Here is a 20,393-nt window from a genome sequence, read left to right as displayed (position 1 = left end):
GACTTACCATTTGACCCAGGAATTGCACTCCTAGGAATTTACCCTAAGAATGCAGCAATCAAGTATGAGAAAGATCAGTGCACCCCTATGTTTATCGCAGCACTATTTACAATAGCCAAGAATTGGAAGCAACCTAAATGTCCATCGATAGATGAATGGATAAAGAAGATGTGGTACATATACACAATGGAATACTACTCAGCCATAAGAAAAGGGCAAATCCAACCATTTGCAGCAACATGGATGGAGCTGGAGGGTATTTTGCTCAGTGAAACAAGCCAAGCAGAGAAAGAGAAATACCAAATGATTTCACTCATCTGTGGAATATAAGAACAAAGGAAAAACTGAAGGAACAAAACAGCAGCAGAATCACAGAACTCAAGAATGGACTAACAGGTACCAAAGGGAAAGGGACTGGGGAGGATGGGTGGGTAGGGAGGGATAAGGGGGGGAGAAGTAGGGGGGTATTAAGATTAGCATCCATAGCGGGGTGGGAGAAAGGGGAGGGCTGTACAACACAGAGAAGACAAGTAGTGATTCTACAACAGGTTGCTACGCTGATGGACAGTGACTGTAAAGGAGTATATAGGGGGGACCTGGTATAGGGGAGAGCCTAGTAAACAAAGTATTCGTAAGTATTCGTCATGTAAGTGTAGATTAATGATTAAAAAAAAAAAAAAACGCAGTTCCTATGTGGTGACCTCTAATGAGTTCTACACAATGATATAAAGGACATATAAAAGTGTAGGCAAAGGGTCTGTTTGTGTTTATACAGAGGATCAAAGCCTAATTTGGCTACCCCGAAAATGAACTAAGAAACGATATGAAAGAGAACTTCCAACATCAGCACTCTCGGGAAGACTCATGCCAGAAGATGATCATCAAAAAACCCCAACAAAGATCCACGCACTGCTACAGCTGTAGATGCACTCATCCCACCAGCTCCTGGACTTGCCATGGGAATGAAGGAGATATCTAAGCTGGCCTGTGCATACAGTAAAACAACAAATTTGACTGGATCTATACTGTTGGAACTCAACCAAGAATTAGGAGAAGTGCAAATTGTAGCGCTCCAAAATCTTACAACTACAGACTATTTACTGTTAAAAGAACATATGGGATGTGAACAGTGCCCAGGAATGGGTTGTTTTAATTTGTCTGATTTCTCTCAGACTGTTCAAGTTCAGTTGGACAATATCCACCATATCATAGATAAGTTTTCACAAATGCCTAGGGTGCCTAACTGGTTTTCTTGGTTTCACTGGAGATGGCTGGTAATTACAGGTATGCTTTGGTTATGTAACTATACTCCTATTATGTTAATGTGTGTGCGCAATTTAAGTAGTAGCTTAAAATATATACATGCTGAAGTTACTCTACAAGAAGATATGCCAAAGAAATAATCAATCTTCCCATGTTTTCTCCCGCCTGCTACTTCTATAGCTTTTCTTCTTCCTTCCTAATTACAACGAATTCTTAAATAGAATTCGTGCCTCATATCAAATTTACCGAGTATCATAACTCCTCCAAGTGGTAAAGATACCTCAAGACAAATGCTGGGCATAGAAGCCACAGGGCATAAATATGCAAAGAAATAAAAAGCTAACCATTTCAAACAATAAGGCTTCTCTCTCACTTACCAACTTAACATTTCCCTGTATGGCCCCGGAAGATGACTGGTTAGCCAGAGACGGGTAAGATTCCTCAAGGGAGGAACAACCTAAGACAGGCACAGTCGCAGGGGGGTCATCAGGTGAGAAATTGGGGATCAACAGAGGTGAGGCTTAGAACCTCACCCCCCCTGTTCTGAGAGAAATCTTCTGCATATGTGGATGTTTTATTGCCCTTGTCTAGCTTGGATTAACACATAGTCTACAGGTACACACCTGATCATCTACATTTGCTCTCTTACAACACTAAACTATGTTTTCTACCTTTATCTTGTATCTACCTACCACTTCAGCATCTTATTAAAAATAATAAAGAGAGGAATGTGGTATCCACATATAAATCAAGTATAAAAATCAAATGTGTATTCATATTTGAACTGACTGTTTATAGTTCATAATGCATGAGCAAAACCAAAAGTTTCTGTGATGACTGCCCTTGTACTGTTCACCATGTAACTTATTCACTATGTAAGAATTTGTTCTCCATGTAAGAACTTGTTCGTTATGCTTCAGAAGATTGGAGACTGACGAAAATTAGGCTTGGGGTGGATTAATGATTGTGCATTGAGCATTGACTCCCCTATACAGAATTTTATTGTTGTTAACAACCATTTGATCAATAAATATGAGAGATGCCCTAACAACAACAACCAAGAAAAAGTACACACTTCCAATTGTAAAATAAATAAGCAACCGGGATGTAATGTATAGCATAAGGAATGTAGTCAAAATATTGTAACAACTTGGTATGGTGATAGCTGGTACTTAGAATTATCATGTATATAAATGTTGAATCACTGTGTTGTACACCTGAAACTAATGTAATGTAATACTGTGTGTCAACTACCCTTCAATAAAAAATAATTATCTAAAAAAAAAAAAAAAAAAAGTTAATTATGTATTTCCACTATCTTGCATTCATCAAGGTAGAAAGTTTGGTGAAACTACTCGAAAATGTTAAATGGAATATTAGAACTCAGTTGCAAAATGCAGACCCAAAGGACAAGAGGGTGCTCAAGTCAGAGGTGGCAGGCAACGAGGGAGAGGTGGGAAGGGGAGCTTGGTGCCAGAGAAGCCACTCTCTGAGTGCCAAGTTCCTGCTCACTGGTTGTGTGAGTGGGCCCTTCGGTTTGCAAAGTGGAGCCACTGTGAGCATTTAATGTGTATGGCAGTTATCGTCTGTATAAGCCTGTGCAGGCCCTAGCCCAGTGCTTGACATACAGAAGGCACTCAGTACATTAGAGCCTTACTAATAATAGCCACTGGAAAGAGAAAGAATATCTTATTAAACATGATTTGCAAAGACAGCCAGGAGCTATATTAAATCACCCATCCTTCTCTGCAAGCACAGGTGTTGGCTTGGTTTAAGAATTCAAGTCCTGAAAAGCATGGTGCAGAATGACATAGCTGGGAAGAGAAAAGGGGAGGGAAATTTGCCAGAGACCCTTGAAGTATGATAGATTCGGTCTGTTTATTTCCCATCCTCACCTCACGGTTACCATACAATATATTCAACAAAACCAGCAGTGAGAAAATGAGACAATTTCAGTCAAAGGCAAGAAATACTTATGAATTGTCATTCCCAGAATATGCAGGCCCAGCAGTGTTAAAAGTTTCAAGTGCAATATTTGTAGCAAAGCAGAACAAGTAACAGAATGCCTTCTATTGTTACTGTTATTAAAAATGCAACATGTCCTGCCATGTATAAAGGAACCCTTTGCAAATCTGTTTCTTAAAATAACTCAGATGTAACAAAACACATTTATGAAAGAGTGGAAACTTGCAGGTACCTCTGAGAAAGACTCAAAAATAAAAATGTGTCAACTTCACTTATTTCCAGGTAATTTTCTACTTAGGTTTTTGAAAGTCTGTCTTCTAGCCGGTGACCCAGGAAAGCACTACCAAGCTTTCACCAAGCTTTCTCACTTACAAGCAATTATATGAGAATTTAAAAGAAGAGTTTTTCAGGACTCTGTCCTGTATCTTCAAGGACAAACTCCAGAGAACTGCTATGCTTTCAGATGAATGAGAACAAAGATGCAAAGTGTTTTTATAAAAAGACAAGCAAACCCACAGAAGTTCCCAAAATATGAAACCTAAAGTCATTGAAGACAATCACTTCCAAGGGCAGCCAAATGCAGTGAGAATAACAGTTGTCTGTGTCCTTGTGAGGCACTGGCACTCTCTACCCTGTACCATTTCACACTCTTTACTACTGTTAATTGGACAATTGGCAGGGATGCAATTTTACAAGGTACATTCAGAAAGCAACCTCTCATTTCAAAACTCACTTCACCAAAAGGAATGGGTGAAGAAATTCTTCAAACTCACTACCTCAAACCATTGAATTGTGACCTCTTTCCCCAAAGTTCAACTGAGACTTAACAGTTGAAAGCCCTGTGGCAATAAGGGAGAAGGGTGTCAGGTAGGGGTGCACCAGCAGAAGCCTGTAACACTGAAGAACCCCTGATGAGCACCAGTGAACAGGACTAAGGAGCCATCATCTTAGGCCATCCCTCTTGTACTTGAGTCAGACCAACCACAGGACTGCCGAGCTTATACCTGCCCAGGATCATGCAAACTTAGGGAAATGGAGCAGAGGAATCATCTCTGATCTCAGACAAAGACTTTCCCACATGTTTCCACTGTTTACACAGAGAAAATTTCAAGCACTTAACTTTCCTTTGGTTCTAGATGGTCAGCACATGATGTAGGAAGCAATACTGTTGGGGAATCCATTTATTCATTACAGAACTATTTATTAAATCCTTATTATGATTAAGATGTGCTTTGAGATTTTAATGTTTATGAATTTTTATGGCAATAAAAAATTTAAAACCTGTATTACAACCATTTACAATTTTACAACAGTTGAAATTATATAGGAACACATTTTTACAGCTCCCCCTATAAACATCCTGAGATCAGTAATTATTACTTAGGGAGCACAAAAATATTTATGTGCACCACCACTGCAATGGTAAGTAACAAACCATGTCAGGAAAATGAAATGTGCAAGAAAGAAAAGCTAATCATAAAATTCCATGTGACAAGGGTGTGACTTTGTCCTACTACAGAAATCTCTTCATGTCAGTGTGACAGAAGTTTGACCCAATGGTGAGGAGTGGACGGGCCCATTGTCGTATGCGGGTCTATGGGGCTGAACCTTGTGAACAAAGAGCCACCTCCCCATCTTCCAGAATCTTCCAGAGTGAAGACGTAAGTCAAGGAGGAGCAACACAAACACAGTTCTTCAACATGAAGGAATACAGAAGGTAGTGGGGCCATCTAAAAGAGAGGAGACTGGGTGTATCTGGGAAAAAATTCCAAAAGCAAGGGTAAAGGGAATGGCTGAGGTTTATAAGGCTTCCAACAAACCTTGTGAACCTATCTGGCTTTGTAAAATATGGGTGTCTATGACAGATAAAAATCTAAATTGATAAAAGGAATGGCACTCATAAAAATATGTATGCCATTTTATTACCATAATCACAAAATGTTTATAATAACACTATCATAAAAATAGAAAATGATGCAACTACTATCATAAAAACCATGTTGTAGAAGGAAAGTGTAAGTAAGACCCGGAGAAGTATAGACAACATGTATAAAAAGACAGGCTGCCACGATGTATGTATAGTACCAGATAAATCCTGTACGAATTTACACACATGGGGAAGAGGGAAGGGGAGGGAGATAAATAGATCAAAACATATTCAGTGATTATGTGATGGAGTTATTAGTGATCTTTTATTTTCTTCTGTCCATTTGTGGATGTTGTCTACAATAAACGTGTGATATTTATACTGAGAAAAATATTTTTCAGAATAAACAAAATGAACAAAACTATGAAACAGGTTGAAAACACATGACTAGTCTCTTGGGTCCGTGGCAAGCTTCAAATCTACTAAGGTCAAAGGTAATGAGTAAAACTTTAGACCAGTTAACGATTATCTGATGAACTAACTTGACTAGCATTTGAATCAATTAATAGCCAGGATATAATTAAAGGTCAACAATCCAATTAAAAGATACAATTTTGTAAGCAAGCCTACTGACTAACTGTTTCTGATAAAAAACTGAGGCAGAAATCATGGGCCCCACACTAGTAAAGACCCCGTATGGTCGTATGGTTAGGGTAAATTAACCTAATTTCAAGGCTTTGTGCAAGTCCCTTATATCACACGCCCTACAGAGCCACTCACTTCCTCTTATGTTATGGTTTTGTGTGACCCACACATAGGTACTTAGTTAGTATTTATTGACTAAATGTTGCATGAAAAGAAACAGCAGCCTCCCACTTCATTATTCATTCATTTAATTATTATCCACTACCAGAGTCTATTTACTCTGCTTTTAACAAGCATATTTTGCTAGTCTGAACACTCCCTATGTACCCTGAGAAGGTACAGCCTTTTCTCAGTATGCTCACCAGCAAACTGAATTGATACTTTCTATCCCTTAAAACCTTTTGCTAAGGCCTTCATGTGTGACTTGTGTCTAGTGGCTTATGGTATCAGCACCTCGCTTTTTATTCCTTTAGTCTAGAACATTCTCTTACAGCATTAATGTTCCACACTGTAATATTTATATACATATGAAGGGGAAAACACACAAAAATTTTAATATATCCTAATATTTGAGCTAGGGATGCAGTTTACAACCTGGGAGCTGCCTTTTCCGTATTTGAATGACTCGCTTCTCCGGTTAATGATAGCTCTCCTGTTACCACAGGAAACTGTCGGGGCATTTGCTCCCCTGACTTTCGTGGCAGTACAGGCTTCTGGTTTGCCTTCTAAATCTGGTTTCTCTTCCTTGGGCTTCTTTGCAGCCTCCTGTTTCTCTAACAGTCTTTTAATTGGTTTACTTTGGACCCTCTTTTAAATGTTCTTTCTTTTTTGATACTTCACATTTTCATGAGTTGGTCTAAGTTACCCAAGGGCTTCTGTTACCGTAGGCATGCAAATAAGACGTTTCCCTCCTGTGAGTTCCAAGACTGGAGGTTTCCTAGACTTCCTAGGTGAATGTCTTCCATGGGTCCTGACCTTAATATGCTCAAAAAGAAAATGCATGGCCCTCCCACATAAAAAGATTCTCCACTGGTGTTGGCTTCTTGGTAAATTGTACCATCCCTTCCAGTTTCCCAAAATCAGAAAGCTTGGCATCATTTTTAAACTCCAGCCCCTTCTTTAACTTCTACATGAAAAAAGTCAACAATACTATTGATTTCACCTTCCAAATATAGCATCAATATTTCCTTCATTCCCATCGCCACCACCTCAAACTCACAATCACATCCCAGGATTATGTACAGTCCCTAGCGGGAGTACCTCCTGCCAGGCGCCCCTTCAGGCGTGCTCGAGGGCGGCCAGCCCCTCACCGACCAGGGCACCCTTGTGTTTGCACCCCCATGACAGCCCTCTCTGGAAGCTACAGTCTGATGCCCAGCATGCATAAAACTATTTATGTAAATATATTAGTGATTATATACTAAGAAATGAACTAATGTTTCTGTTCATTGTTTTACCTTTTCCACTACACTAGAGTATCAAAATGGACAGCTGGAGTCGCTGTTTTTCTGGCTGATGGTATATTCTCAGGAACAGGCATAGTGCCTACACACGGCAGACCTCAGTAAAGGACATGTTGAATGAATGAATGAATTCACATCGTAAGTTAATCAGAGATATTTTTGAAAATACTGTTTCCACTTTATCCTGAGTATGAAAAAAGATTCATGGCTTACAACTTATTGAGCAACAGTTCCTTGTTCTAAAACATAATTGGAATTTACATTAATTCAGAGACTAATGCCTATGAAAAACCATGGGAAAAAGGTTCAACAGTCTAAAAGTTAGTCTGCTGCTGAGCAGGTCTGTCGCGGTGCTCTCCTGGGGAGCTCTGCACGCCCAGCCCCTGGCCACTGTCAGACCTGGGGCGGTTCAAATAACTCCTCAGATGAGATCACGGGACAAGATGCCTGCCAAACTCTGAAATCCCACAATTCTTTCCCATGTTTGTAACAAGGTCTCCTTTAGAACTCTAATAACTGCAGTTCTCACATGAGGAAGTGGCACAGAAAGTGTAAGACAATTTTACCTCCCAGGTGCCCAGTTCACAAAATAATCCCCACTGCACCAGCCAGCACGAGGAAGACAGCGGTGACAGAGAGATGGAACAGACAGCGACAGATGTGACTCCAGAAGGACACAAACCCCGGGGACTCCCAGCACGAAGCTTCACTGGCTGTGTAAATGTGGGCAGTCCCATCATTAGGGTCAGGTGCACCTCACTTGGACAGGGCAGGTGGGAACTGTGTCCCCATGGATGGGGGCAGCAGGACAGCTAAGTGTCAGAACTAATGAAGCAATTCCAGATCCAGACAGCGTTGGCAAATTTGAGAACCGGTCCAGCGTGGAAAACCCACATTAAGGTGTGACCTTTGCTAACAGACCCAGGAGAGAGCTGTGTGCCTGACGGTGTGCCCGCCCTTGCAGCCTGTCTGCCCTGTGACGTATTTCAGCTGCCAACCTTACAGTCACATGGACACTGCCATCAAATGCCTCACTTGCCTCTGTTACATTTAGAAATTAAACTTACAGGTTTATTTCATTTGTACTTCCTAACTGACAGAAAGTCCTTAATGGTGACTGGATTTTCTAGGGCATCATTTTGGCTTGGCTTTTTCTTTTTACTTCCTGAGGTAAAAAAAAAATGGCCTTATCTTTTACTAGATATATTCTTTATTCATTTCCCCCTGACTTAGAGTCTTTAAAGTGTTAACCCAAAGCATTTACTAAAAGTCTTCAATTCTCACAAAAGGAGTAGGAGCACGTTGGCCTGCCAGATTGCACCCGAATAAGTCATCTTTCCAGGGCCGAAGGTAGTCATACTGGATTTAACCCAAGTGTGTCTAGTTTTACCACAGCTTGCCCCACTGTTTCTGTCATTTGACTCTCCTCATTCTCCTTCTCAGTTTCCAGAAATCGCTGCATTTCTCCTGAGTCTTAACTTGCCAATGATTTAACTGGTACACAGCACTGTGTGCCCACCAGACAAAATATCAAAAACATGGCAACCATAATAAAAACAGGGAAATAGTGGGTATATTTTAAGAAACAGTCACTCTGCCTCTACATAAAAGCAATATTCACCCTTTAACATGGAATTCTGAAATTCCATTAAAATATCTACAAGTTATGCACCTCTTAAAGTAGAAAATCTTCAGTAGACTTAGATGTTACTCTTTTTTTTCATTAAGAGAACATTGCCTACAAAACCTGTCAGAGAGTGATTTTCATTAGGCAAGCCCTGACATGAGCTTTCTCAATTAAATTATAAAAAATAAAGTATAGATCTCATAATATCTTCATTGAAAGTCATAAACAGTTAGCATATAAATTACCTAACATCACATTTCTATTAATATTATAATATCCAAATCTGGCTGTTGTAGTAGAGATAATATTGAACAAGAAATAAGGGTGTCAAAAATCATGAATGAAGACAAAGATACTACTCAAAGCACTAAGCACAAATATGCACTGTTCTGGTTTGATATTTATGGGATCCCCCAAAATAAGTGAGTAGTCTGCACTCAGACTACTCACTTATTGAGTTGGAGTTGAAATGACAACTCTAACCGCAAGTCAGGGCGTCAAAGTACTGACCCATTAGCAGGGTCATCAGTGCACTAATGAAGGCACTTACCTCCCCTGTATTAAGTACCTGCGTGTGTTTTGATGGTGTAGCATGTGTAAGAAGCAGTAAGTTCAATGTTGAAATAATCATACTTTAGCTTTCTTATGAAATCAAGAACCTAGATGGCAGAGATTTCTGATTTATCTATACCATCATTACTGTATATTACTTCCCTGCATTAGAAATGGGACATTCTGTAGACAAAGGTAAGTGCAGGTCAGCTACTTCGTAGAATGCCCCTCAGTCGGGGCTTGTGTGATGCTTCTCCTGTGACTACACGGGGTTGTGTTCGGAAGAGCACACCAGTGGAAGGCCGTTCGCATGGCATCATATCAGCGGTGCAGGCTGTCAGCATGGTTTATCGCTGCTGACGATAACCTTGGTCACCTGGCTGAGGTTGTGTTTATCAAGTCTCTCCACTAAAAAGTTATTCTTTTTCTCCATTTCCACACTGCACACTTTGGGAAGAAGTCACACGAGAAGCCCATATTTCAGAATGGGGAGCTGTGCACTGGCTTCCTGGGGGCGGAATGTCTATACAGGAGATTTGTCTAGCTGCTCCCATGCCATTTATTTGTACTAGTATGGATCCGTAAATATTTAATTTTATGTATTTCGACTATACTCTAATACTTCTTTATTTTTGCTCAAATGGCTCCAGCTTGAGCCATTGAAACTCCTGCATCCCCTCTGCATCATTGTGTGAGTGTGTGTGTGCATGTTATTTCATCATATGCCAGGACTATAAGATGATGCAAGCTCATCTTGTAAATTTCATGTCCCAGGTGTGTATACTCAGCCATTTTCCCAAGAATCCCTAGTTCCTTCTATTGGAGAATTGTATTTACTGGAAGTCAAGATTGTGGAGCTGGTGTCCTCACTCCGTTGAAGTATTGTAGCTGCTAAGCCCTCTCAGCTGGCAGGGCAGGGAAATATGTACGTATGGTAACCCACATATACACCATACCTACGACTGTTCCCACACGCAGCCGTCTGCATCTAGATTAAGCTAAACAAGTTCATCCTGATAACCGCTCATTTATCACCATGGGGACTATGTCCGCCTCCCCCACACTTATCTGTAAATTCCCACTCCAGCAACGAGCCTCTGGACCCCACCATCCACCATTCTATTAGTTCGCTGCTCACTCTCTGTATACACGCACAGCACCGTCAGAGTCAGTAACCACGCTGCCACGGAAACAGTGTGAGCTGGAGTAGCGTGCGCAGATAAAGATTTTTCCTGTGAGCCTTAGAGACGTCACTCACTACCACGGTTACTCCGGCAGCACCTTTTCCCACCTCTTTCAGCGAGGATTCAGCCTCTAGTGGGCTCTGTCCGGGCACTGCGACCTTCACAGTGTCGCATTCATCCAGTGTCACAGCCTCCTCCTCCCTTGAGTGGGACAGACAGCCGGAGGGGTAGGGTGGGGTGGAGAATACCCCCTCCTCCAGGCAGGATGAGGCTCTGAAGGGATTTCCCCGGCAAATGGGCTTTTATTGCGGAGAATACTCTGGGCCTATTTGACAGTGATTAACCCTCACCTCTCCCTGCCAGAGCCACAGGGATCGTTCTAGGATGTTCACTGTGGAACCCGGTGGGGGTCCTGGAGGAAAGCCTGCGCCCCCGACAGCTGTGGCTCTTGTCTCACCGGCCACCAGCGAGTCAGCAGAATGACCACCTAACCATTCCTGCCAGTTCACAGCCCCTGTGGCTTCTGCTCCAGCTCGGCAGATCTCGGCCAGGGCTGTCTGGGTTCCCTGCGCCGCAGATTTCCAGGTTGACAGGAGTTTCCCCACGACCTCAGGTCTCTAAGGGGTCCGAGAAAAGTCACTGATTTTCAGTTGGTTCAGCTTTTTTTCTTGTTGTTGAGGACAGGAGTGAGGAGCATCCCAGCATGTCTGGGCTGGAACCAGAGACCTTCCACATTTGTTTCTTAAATGGTACTTTTCTGCTTGTTTTCTGAAATCTACTTTTGTGCTCTAATCTCTGAATTTTGAGTCTTCACCACAGACAAGGATGAATTTTTACCATAGATTTTAGAAATGGAAAGGTTTAGGCAATGATAGGTTTACAAAAACATACAATGTAAGAACAACAACAAAATAAAGCCCATAGAAACAGAGGTAAGCATGGGGGTTACAGGGCCTGCGGGGTGGGGGAGATGGGGAGATGCTGGTCAAAGGGTACAAGGATTCAGGTGCAAGATGAATAAGCTCTGGGGATCCAATGCACAGCACGGTGACTAAGGGTAATAATACTGTGCTGTACACATCAGTTTTGCTAAGAGAGTTGATCTTAAGTCTTCACTATACAAACACAAAAATGAATGACAACGGATGTTAATTAATCTGATAGTAGCAATCATTTTGCAAAGTATGCTTATCTTAAATCATCATATTGTACATTTAACACACATAAAATTTTACTTGTTAATTTTGCCTCAATGGAAAAAAAGAAATAAAAGAGCCTCGTGTCTTCAGTGGCCACTAACATAGCTTAGAAACAAAGTAGCTTCTTTCAAATTCTGACTTTGGTTTGCCCCCAAAAAATAAAACTTTGGGTACAGAACTGGTGTTTGACTAGTTTCTTCTTTGAGTCACTTGACTTTAGATCAAGCGTGATAAATTAAGTAGGGTAAACAGTGAAGTGTGCCCACTGGCTCCGTCACACAGATGCCCAAGTGTTCCCGGCAAGGCCCCAGGGAGGGCTCGGGCGGGCCGGCACCAGGCCGCCTGGTGTGGGGGTGACCGGGAGCTGACGTTGGGGTCAGCAAAAGCACTTCATCTTCAGAAGCTTGTCTGTAAAAATGAGAGGACAACATGGGAACAACTCGAGGAAATAACTTTGAACTTACTTTTTTTTTTAGGTTTTTTCTTATTTGTTTAATTAAAGGAAGATCCTGGGACAGCTCTGAATTTAAAGGAAGAGGCTACAGAAAGACCACAGAGAAAGGAGATGAAGAATGTGGGAGAGTCCTTGGAGAGGTGGCAGTTAGGATTTTGAAAAGGAGTAGCTCATATGAAGGCGGAAAACAAAACACTTTTAAGAATGGAGAAGGCTGTGAATAAACAGGCGGAATCAATAGTTTTTTAGTAGGGAGTTGAAGGCATTCAAGCCTGAAGACTTCAGTTTTCTCAGTGACGCTGAAGGCAAGATCAACTGCTGAGAAAGAAATTAAACACTGTGTTTGGGTCGTTTATATGAAGAGCTGATAACAGCACCCAGATCTCCTACCACAGTTCTTAGGGGAAAATCAGACTTATTTCCTTGAGCATTTGGATCTGCAGCCCCTTTTCCAGGGGTGTCTGTAGCCTTCTGAACCCGCAGGGGACCCTGTGTCCTAATATTCAACAAATCAAAGTGATGGGAAGGGCAAATTTTAACTACACAATTAAATATTTTTAAAGTAGCATTTAACCTATGAGGAGTCTAAGCAACTAATGAGTGAAGTTTTGGAATGATTTAATTTTGATCTATCAATTTAAGCACCTAACACAAGGTAAGCAATGTGTTTCTGAAATATCCTTTACTGTTTAGGTCATGACAGAATTGTTGGTTTCCAGCAGGTGCCCACAGATCCATTAAAACGATTTGGTTCCACACCGCCCATTAGACACAACCCAGGACACACTCCATCCAACTGGCAAAGAAACGGCTAACATCAGAGGTTTGCACACAGAAGGCCAAGGACCAGGAAAACATTAAGGCCATTTCCTGCCACCATCCCATTGTTACTGAAGTGAAACAATAACATATTGCTGAGCCTCATACAGTAAATGACTATCCAATTGCTAATATTCTCCTATGCCTTCTGATTTCAAGGAGTGGAGATTCTTTAAAGGATCTACAATTCAGCCATCTGCCTGTCACTCCTTTAAAAACTAAAGCTGATTGAAGTGACATTTCACTGTTCAGTTTTCTATTACTCATTTCTTGAAATTATGTAGCATAGATACCCTTCGTAGAAAGATTTATTAAATGGTTCCAGGACATGAGAGGTCTCCAATCACATCCTCCCAAAATTTTCAGTGGAAGAGAGAAAAAGTCTGGTATTTGTCATCATCACAGGTAATCACTTTCTCAAAAACAAGTATTCTGCCATGTTCTACTCAGTTAGATGATCTTCCTTTGAAAACAATTAACACAAAAATCTAAGTAATTTGTTTTATAACATTCAAAATGCAACGGACTATTAAAATGTACAGGTTGGTCACAGCTTTAGAACTGCTAAAACGGACAGTAATTTAGCAACTGTCGCCACATTGCAAAATTAAATTTGGAAATTCAGATAGAGCATGCTGCAGAGAAATGCAAATTTTCACCCAAAGTCATCAGAAAGGAAGTGAGAACCTGACAAGGCTATTCAGAGACCTCCCGATGGAATCACACGGTGCAGAAGAGCAAAGAAAAGTCTATTGTTCCTCTCTCAGCAGGTGACTGACTGAGCAGATTCTCAGGGTATTTTACCAGCATTTATTCAAGGCATAGAGGCACTGATACAACATGCTGGAAATATTCATATATTTATATATGTATGAACACATTGAAATAACATGAAGTCACAATTTTCAGGGGAATAAAAACTGACATGATTTGAGTTCGTCATTCATCAGCCTTTGTGATTTATTCTTGAATAATGGCAAAGCTTCTTAAAATATGGAAAATAGCAAATTCCTTTAGAATTATTTAAAAAATACAAACTAGGAAAAATTTTGAGTTATAGAGCATTGGTGCTGGAATATGGTGCAAATTAGAAAACACTTTAAAAATTGGATAACGTAGAATGTAAAAAGCATGTATGTGTGAGAGGCTCAAATATTAAGTAAAATAAGGTAAAATTAAAGAAAACTCAGAAAAACTTTGCATAATTATAATATATATTATATATACTTACATGAATGTAATTATAAAGATATATAATTATATACAAATATAAAAAATTATAATGCATTAAACTATTGATTTATTGGGAGGCAAAATATTTAGATTTGAGATTCCACTCTACTACATGGCCTCTCTGATACTAGAGTTCTTTATCTAAAAATAAGGACTGTATATACTAAGTGTATTACTTACATCATAGAAATGCTCCACATTCCCAGTGAGATATTTTTGCAAAGCTTCTAGAAAACTTCAAAACCCTATTCAACTATATGATGGAAGTTGTAAAAATAATGAGGTTTTTGGCCTAAATTTGGGAAACTTATTGTAGAACCATCATTTTTTTGACCCAACCTAATTCCTAAAATATACTAGATTCAAATGATTTCTATCTCACGCTTAAAATTCTAAATAGGGTTAATCATTTTGCTTTGTAATAAACACAGTTGATCCTCATTCCTTATGGATTCCTCACCTGCAAATTTGTCTATTTGCTTAAGTTTAATACTAAAAATCCTTATTCACGGTACTTCCGTGGTCATGTGCCCAAGCACAGTGGTGAAAACTTGAGTCACGCGATGTGCCTGGTTCACGGCTGAAGTCCAAGGCCAGGCTCCGCCTTCCTGCCTCAGGCCTCATCCTGCAAACAAATGTCCTTACTGTGGTCTGTGTAGTGCCACAGTTTCTGCATTTCTGAGCTTCCTGCTGGTGAGTTTCCTGTTAAAATGACCCCCAATTGTGGTACCCCTCTACTATTCCTCACAGCAAGAAGGCTGTGAGGTGCCACATGGAGAAAATACGTGAGTTGGATAAGCTCTGTTCAGGCCTGAGTTACCATGTAACTGGCCGTGAGTTCAATGTTTGTGAATCAACAATACATATTAAATACGGTGTCTTTAAACAGAAACACACATTAAAACAAGGTTTGTACAGATCTGTGAACAACTACGATGTGACCAAAGACTTACAGGCACCTGGCGCTGTGCATCCCCAGAAGCCCTGGTTTGACGTTCACTGATTCAGTGTTTGTGGGACTTTATAGAATTAAATACCGTACATAAGAATCAACTGAATCTATACTATTTTGGGACTTCCTTCCCAAATTATAAATAATCAAGTTGGAAAACTGATTTTTAAAAGGAAGTATACATTATAATGGGGTTCATGATCCCACTCTGGGGACTTCGGCTCTGTGAGAATCTGTCACAAGCAATATGGCAGCAGACCAGGGGCTCACATTATAAAGGGAGCCTGTGGCATCAGTCTTGTCTCTGCCACGGCTCTCTGGCCTTCGGCCTTCAGACTGGCCTCTGCACACCAGTCACTCACCTACAAAAAGCAGAAAAAGCCAGCATATACGTAATAGGATTTTGCAAAGACTAAGTGACTCAATAATTATAAAGCATATAGAAAAATGCCCCGCACATAGGAGGGCTGCATAAAACTTAATAATTAGCATCTGCTAGGGTTTTGGCCAGAGTACTGACAACATTCACAGTAGCTAAGCCTAGTCCATAAACATAAAACATGTGCAATTCAATTAAAATAACAATGTTCTAATATTGTTCAGTATATGATGGCCACACACACACACCACACACACACATCTCTGCTTAACAAAAACCCATAATACATAATTATCTCTCAAATCAATGGAATTATTTTTGTAGATAATGATTTCCTAAAGCAATTTGAAAAATATGATTCAAATATATTTTTCATTCATTTTAACCCAATTCCATGTCCCTCACACTATTCTAACCTTCTTCCCCATCTCACCAAACACAAATTCCAACCCTCCCATTCTCAGGCCAAAAACTGGAAGCCATCTGTGAGTCCTGCTCTATCTCTCAAGTCCTAAATCCAATCCTACACCAAATACTGGCAACTCGGCCTTTGAACCTTCCAGACGGCAGCGTCTTCTCCCCACCTCCACCACATCTCACCTGGGTAAGGCAGCAGATTCTAAGCGCCCCACGCTTCCTTTCCTCTTGTCTGTTCTCAACAGAACAGCCTGAGTGAGCTTCTTACCTGTGGGTCAGATCATGTCACTTCTCTGCTCAACACCCTCCAAGGATCCCTTATTCACCTGGGGGTAAAAGCAGATCCCCCACCCTTGCAACGGGCTGGATCAGCTCCACAGCCTCCCTGGCTTACGTCCCGCCCGGCCCCCACCCTCTCCATGTGAGCTGCCCGGGTCTCCTTGCTGTTTCTCAGGCACAGCACACTGCCAGAGTTTGCACTCACTATCCCCTCTGCCCTGCTCACGTTGTGCCCACATTTCCACGTGGCTCTCAGCTCAAACATCAGCTTCTCCATGAGGCCACCCTTACTCCTGCCTAGCCCTTCCCTCTCGTCCCTGACAATAATGCTCTTCAGTTGATATGTATGTTATTCATGTATTTGCTTTTCCCTGTTGTTCCTCAGTAGAACGTCAGCTCCAAGAGGCAGGGGCTTTTGCTAATTTGGTTCACTGCTGACCCTCTTCTCCAGAACAGCCAGCCCACAAACATGTACTGAATGAATGAATGGACACAGTCTCATGTACTCATCAATAACTTTGGAAAATAGAAAGAATATTGGCCATGCAGCACTAAACTAAGCATAATAGCGTTTAATTCTGGAAGTAAAATAAATGTCTTTTGTGGTTGTCAGCACATTTCCATAGTAATTAAGATTTTTATGACAATGTACTCATTAACACTTACCTAAAAGTGAATTATTTCTGTGGATGGACAGCTGGGCTGGCTCTAACATTAGGCTACTTCGATTTGCTTAACCCACTGATCAAATGTCTGAGCAACACCTTTGCATCGCTTGCTTTTGTTCACTGCTCCCACACTCTACAATGTAAAATGTCCTTTTGCTCACTGTGGCCCACCTAGGACATAGTAGCTATCAACAAATATGTGCTGAATGAATGAACTGCAATTTCCTTGGAGAGTAGGAATTATATTAAAAACAGCTGGTAATCAGTGAATACTAATCAAATAATACTAGTTAAATGAATGAAGATGTTGATCAGTAAATAAAGGTCACTGAATAACATTAACTAGCAGACATATCACTTTGTATATGAGGTTGGATTATTCTGTGATGTGAGAAAGAAGGTACTGCAGAACCACAGACATGTTAATAGTTTGAAAATTATAGATTCACCTCTGTGATCATACATGAAATAAAACCAGTTTATATTTCTCAATTCTGCCTGGGGAAGAAAGGCAATATTATCAGACACTAAGACCCTCTGTGTGCTGATTCAAGCACTTCTTCTAAATAAAGTATAGACTGAGTATAATGAAGAATTGTAGAATATGTAAAAAAAAAGATAAATGCAGTTATAAGACAGTTTTTATTAGATATGAGTTAATAATGGCAATATTAAATTCAAACTGACTTCTAAGAATGAGCCTGCCATTTTCCACACATTTGCTGATTTTTGTATTCAGCAAGTATACACTGAGTGTATATAAAGTGCTGGCACTGACTTAAGAAACAGTAATGCATGTCCCAGCTGGCTACTTCTATGACGTGCTGGAAGCTAACTGTAAGTGAATGCCTAACGTGATGCTCCCTAGTGAACACCACTGATGCAAGCTAGATAAAGAATTATTGAGTATAAACCAAACTATTCCAAGCAGAAGAGATGTTTGTTATAAAGACAAGTGGCCATTAATATGATTGAGTTATTGCCATGGGAACAAATAGGAGTTACAAAAATTGTATCATGTGAGCACAAAGGGAAAAGTAAATTATTATTTAAATGATCACAATATACATAATGAGGTGAAAGATCCAGAGACACAGGTACTACTCTTTTGAATTCCAGCAGCAAGTGGGGGAAAGTACCTAAAAACAGGCCACTAACATAAAAGCACAAAAAAAGAAGTGCAGAGAATTCGCATCATAACGGAGCTATCACTGAGTCTGACAACGACATGCGTGTGCGTCAAGTCAGGACAACAGCTTGGTACTTCTGCAAACTGCTGTTCTTTTCCTAAGCACTTACTTTGGTGGATGGGATTGGTACAAGTGTTTACTGATTTCCCTTGAAAGAGACTGTTTAACCTCAACAGGAACAAAGCTCATATTTATTAACTCAGTTATACAGAGTCACAGGGAAGACTTAAGTAATTTGCCACTATGTATCTAATTCATTTCTATAATTATAGTCTACCTTGTATAAATTAATGCCCAGGGTACTCATTCTGTGGGCTACCTTAATCTTAGTTCTGCTTATAAATATGCCTCATTCTTGTCGTTGGAGAGTCTAAGTGGTTGCTACCTCTGGTCCACCAATAGTATTTATGATGTTTTATGCTATTTATGCTCACGGTCTCTCCATGCTGAAGGGGAGTCATCTGCATGGAGCTATAGCTACTGCACCTTGAAATCACTGTATTAATGTGCCTGCACTATTCACTTGTAAGCATAGTATGAGATGCCTAGTCACAGACTCTGTGCAGACTCCATAAGAAGATAGATTTTCTTGGCCTGTCCCATCAAAAATAAGAAGCTGAGGCATTCTAGAATGAAGGAAGGAAACCCTAGCTACCGGTGGAACTGGGAGTTGACAAACCCTGACTGACCTCAAGGTGAAGTCTTCGTCAATTTGCATTGAGAAAGCGGAAGGAGGATTTAAAAATCTCAAGCACAGCCACATGAATATTGGTTCCTGAAAATAAATATGGCCATTTTGTATACAGGAAACAGCCTATTTTGGCAAAGGCTTGGTGTAATCAATGAAAACTAGTTAGAGAAAATAAATGGAGATGGGCCTTGGTAACGTTATTGAATAATCAGAAAAGATTTTCAAAATCAGAGGTTAGAAAAACCCGAAAGCTCTGAATCTCATTCCTCATTTACTTAGAACTTCAACTTCGGCCAAGGTGTCCATGTGCTGAACTATCAAAAACCCTATGAGCCAACTGCGATGGACCGAGCCCTTTCTGCCATCATCCATCCTTCTGTTCTGTGCATTCTGAAAACTCTACTGAGGTCAAAGTTAAATGACTTCACAGTATCACTCAAAAGGCCATTTGGTTTTCTTCTGTGATGTGTTTGGTATTTTCCTTTACTACCAAGCAAAGCCCACAGCTCCTACACTCAATCCTCATTTTGGTTCTTCTTAGGCTCAATTTCAACAAAATGAAGATTTGTTCTTATAAATGAGTAAGTACTTTTTATGTCTTTCCCTGTAGAGGACTAGTCCTCCAGATGTTTCTATTTCAAGCTAAATAAATTTTATTTGCTTTGTCTTTCCTTATTAATTTAACATAACTGCCTTCTTTCAGGATTTGAAACAAATGCATTTCCACGGACATATATTTCTACTGCAAAAACAAATGAGTATGCATATTCTTCAGGGACAAGTTAGAGGAAACTAGACCAAATTAAACCTCTTACAAGATAAAGGAAGTATCAAATCATAGTTTTACATCCTAAAATGATTTCACTTATGATTTTAAAAAGGGGGACAAGGGCAGTGTAGTGGTTTAATGGTGTCCCCTGAAAAGCTGTATTCAAGTCCTAACCCCTAATACCTGTGAACGACCTTAATGGAAATAAGGTCTTTGCAGGTCAAGGTAAGATGAGCTTATACTGCATTAAACTGGGCCCTAAATCCAATAACCAGTGTGCTTATGAAAGAAGAAAGGGATATTTAGACACAGTGACTCTGGGAAGAATGTGCTGACCAAGAAACAAAAATGAGAAACACCAGGGACTGAAGGGTGTCCCCGGAGCCAGGGGAGAGCAAGGGAGGACTCTTCCATAGGGCCACACAAGGGAACATAGCCCATCTGACACTGATTTCAGACTTCTGGCATTCAGGACTGTGAGAGAATAAACTGGTTTCGAGTTCAGCCATCAAGTGTGTGGTTGTTTGTCCTGGCAGGTATGGGAAACTAAGGCAGGCAGCAAGGCCCAGTGGAAAAGAATAGACTTTGGACAATGATCTTAACTTCAAATCTATAATTTCTTTTTTGGCCTATGGCAAGTTGCTTCCTATCTTCGAGCTCCAATATGCTTGTGTGTAAGATCTTGAGGTTTTATGTGAAATAATGGATATGAAAAGCCAGACACATAATAGGAAATCATAAAGGAATTAGATGATTTTTAATAAAGGGGAAAAAGCA

At 40.4% G+C, this 20,393-nt stretch overlaps 1 protein-coding gene across 6 annotated transcripts in view; it reads right to left on the bottom strand.

Annotated features, from left to right (window-relative positions):
- Positions 1 to 20,393, bottom strand: part of MYO16 (myosin XVI) — a 570,453-nt gene that overhangs the window by 382,408 nt on the left and 167,652 nt on the right. The gene's annotated exons all lie outside the window — the stretch shown is intronic.

Source organism: Manis pentadactyla, chromosome 17 (genome assembly GCF_030020395.1).
Source record: "Manis pentadactyla isolate mManPen7 chromosome 17, mManPen7.hap1, whole genome shotgun sequence".
NCBI lineage: Eukaryota > Metazoa > Chordata > Mammalia > Pholidota > Manidae > Manis > Manis pentadactyla.
The sequence above is the reverse complement of the archived record's forward strand: the minus strand, read 5'-3'. Positions and strand labels throughout refer to the sequence as shown.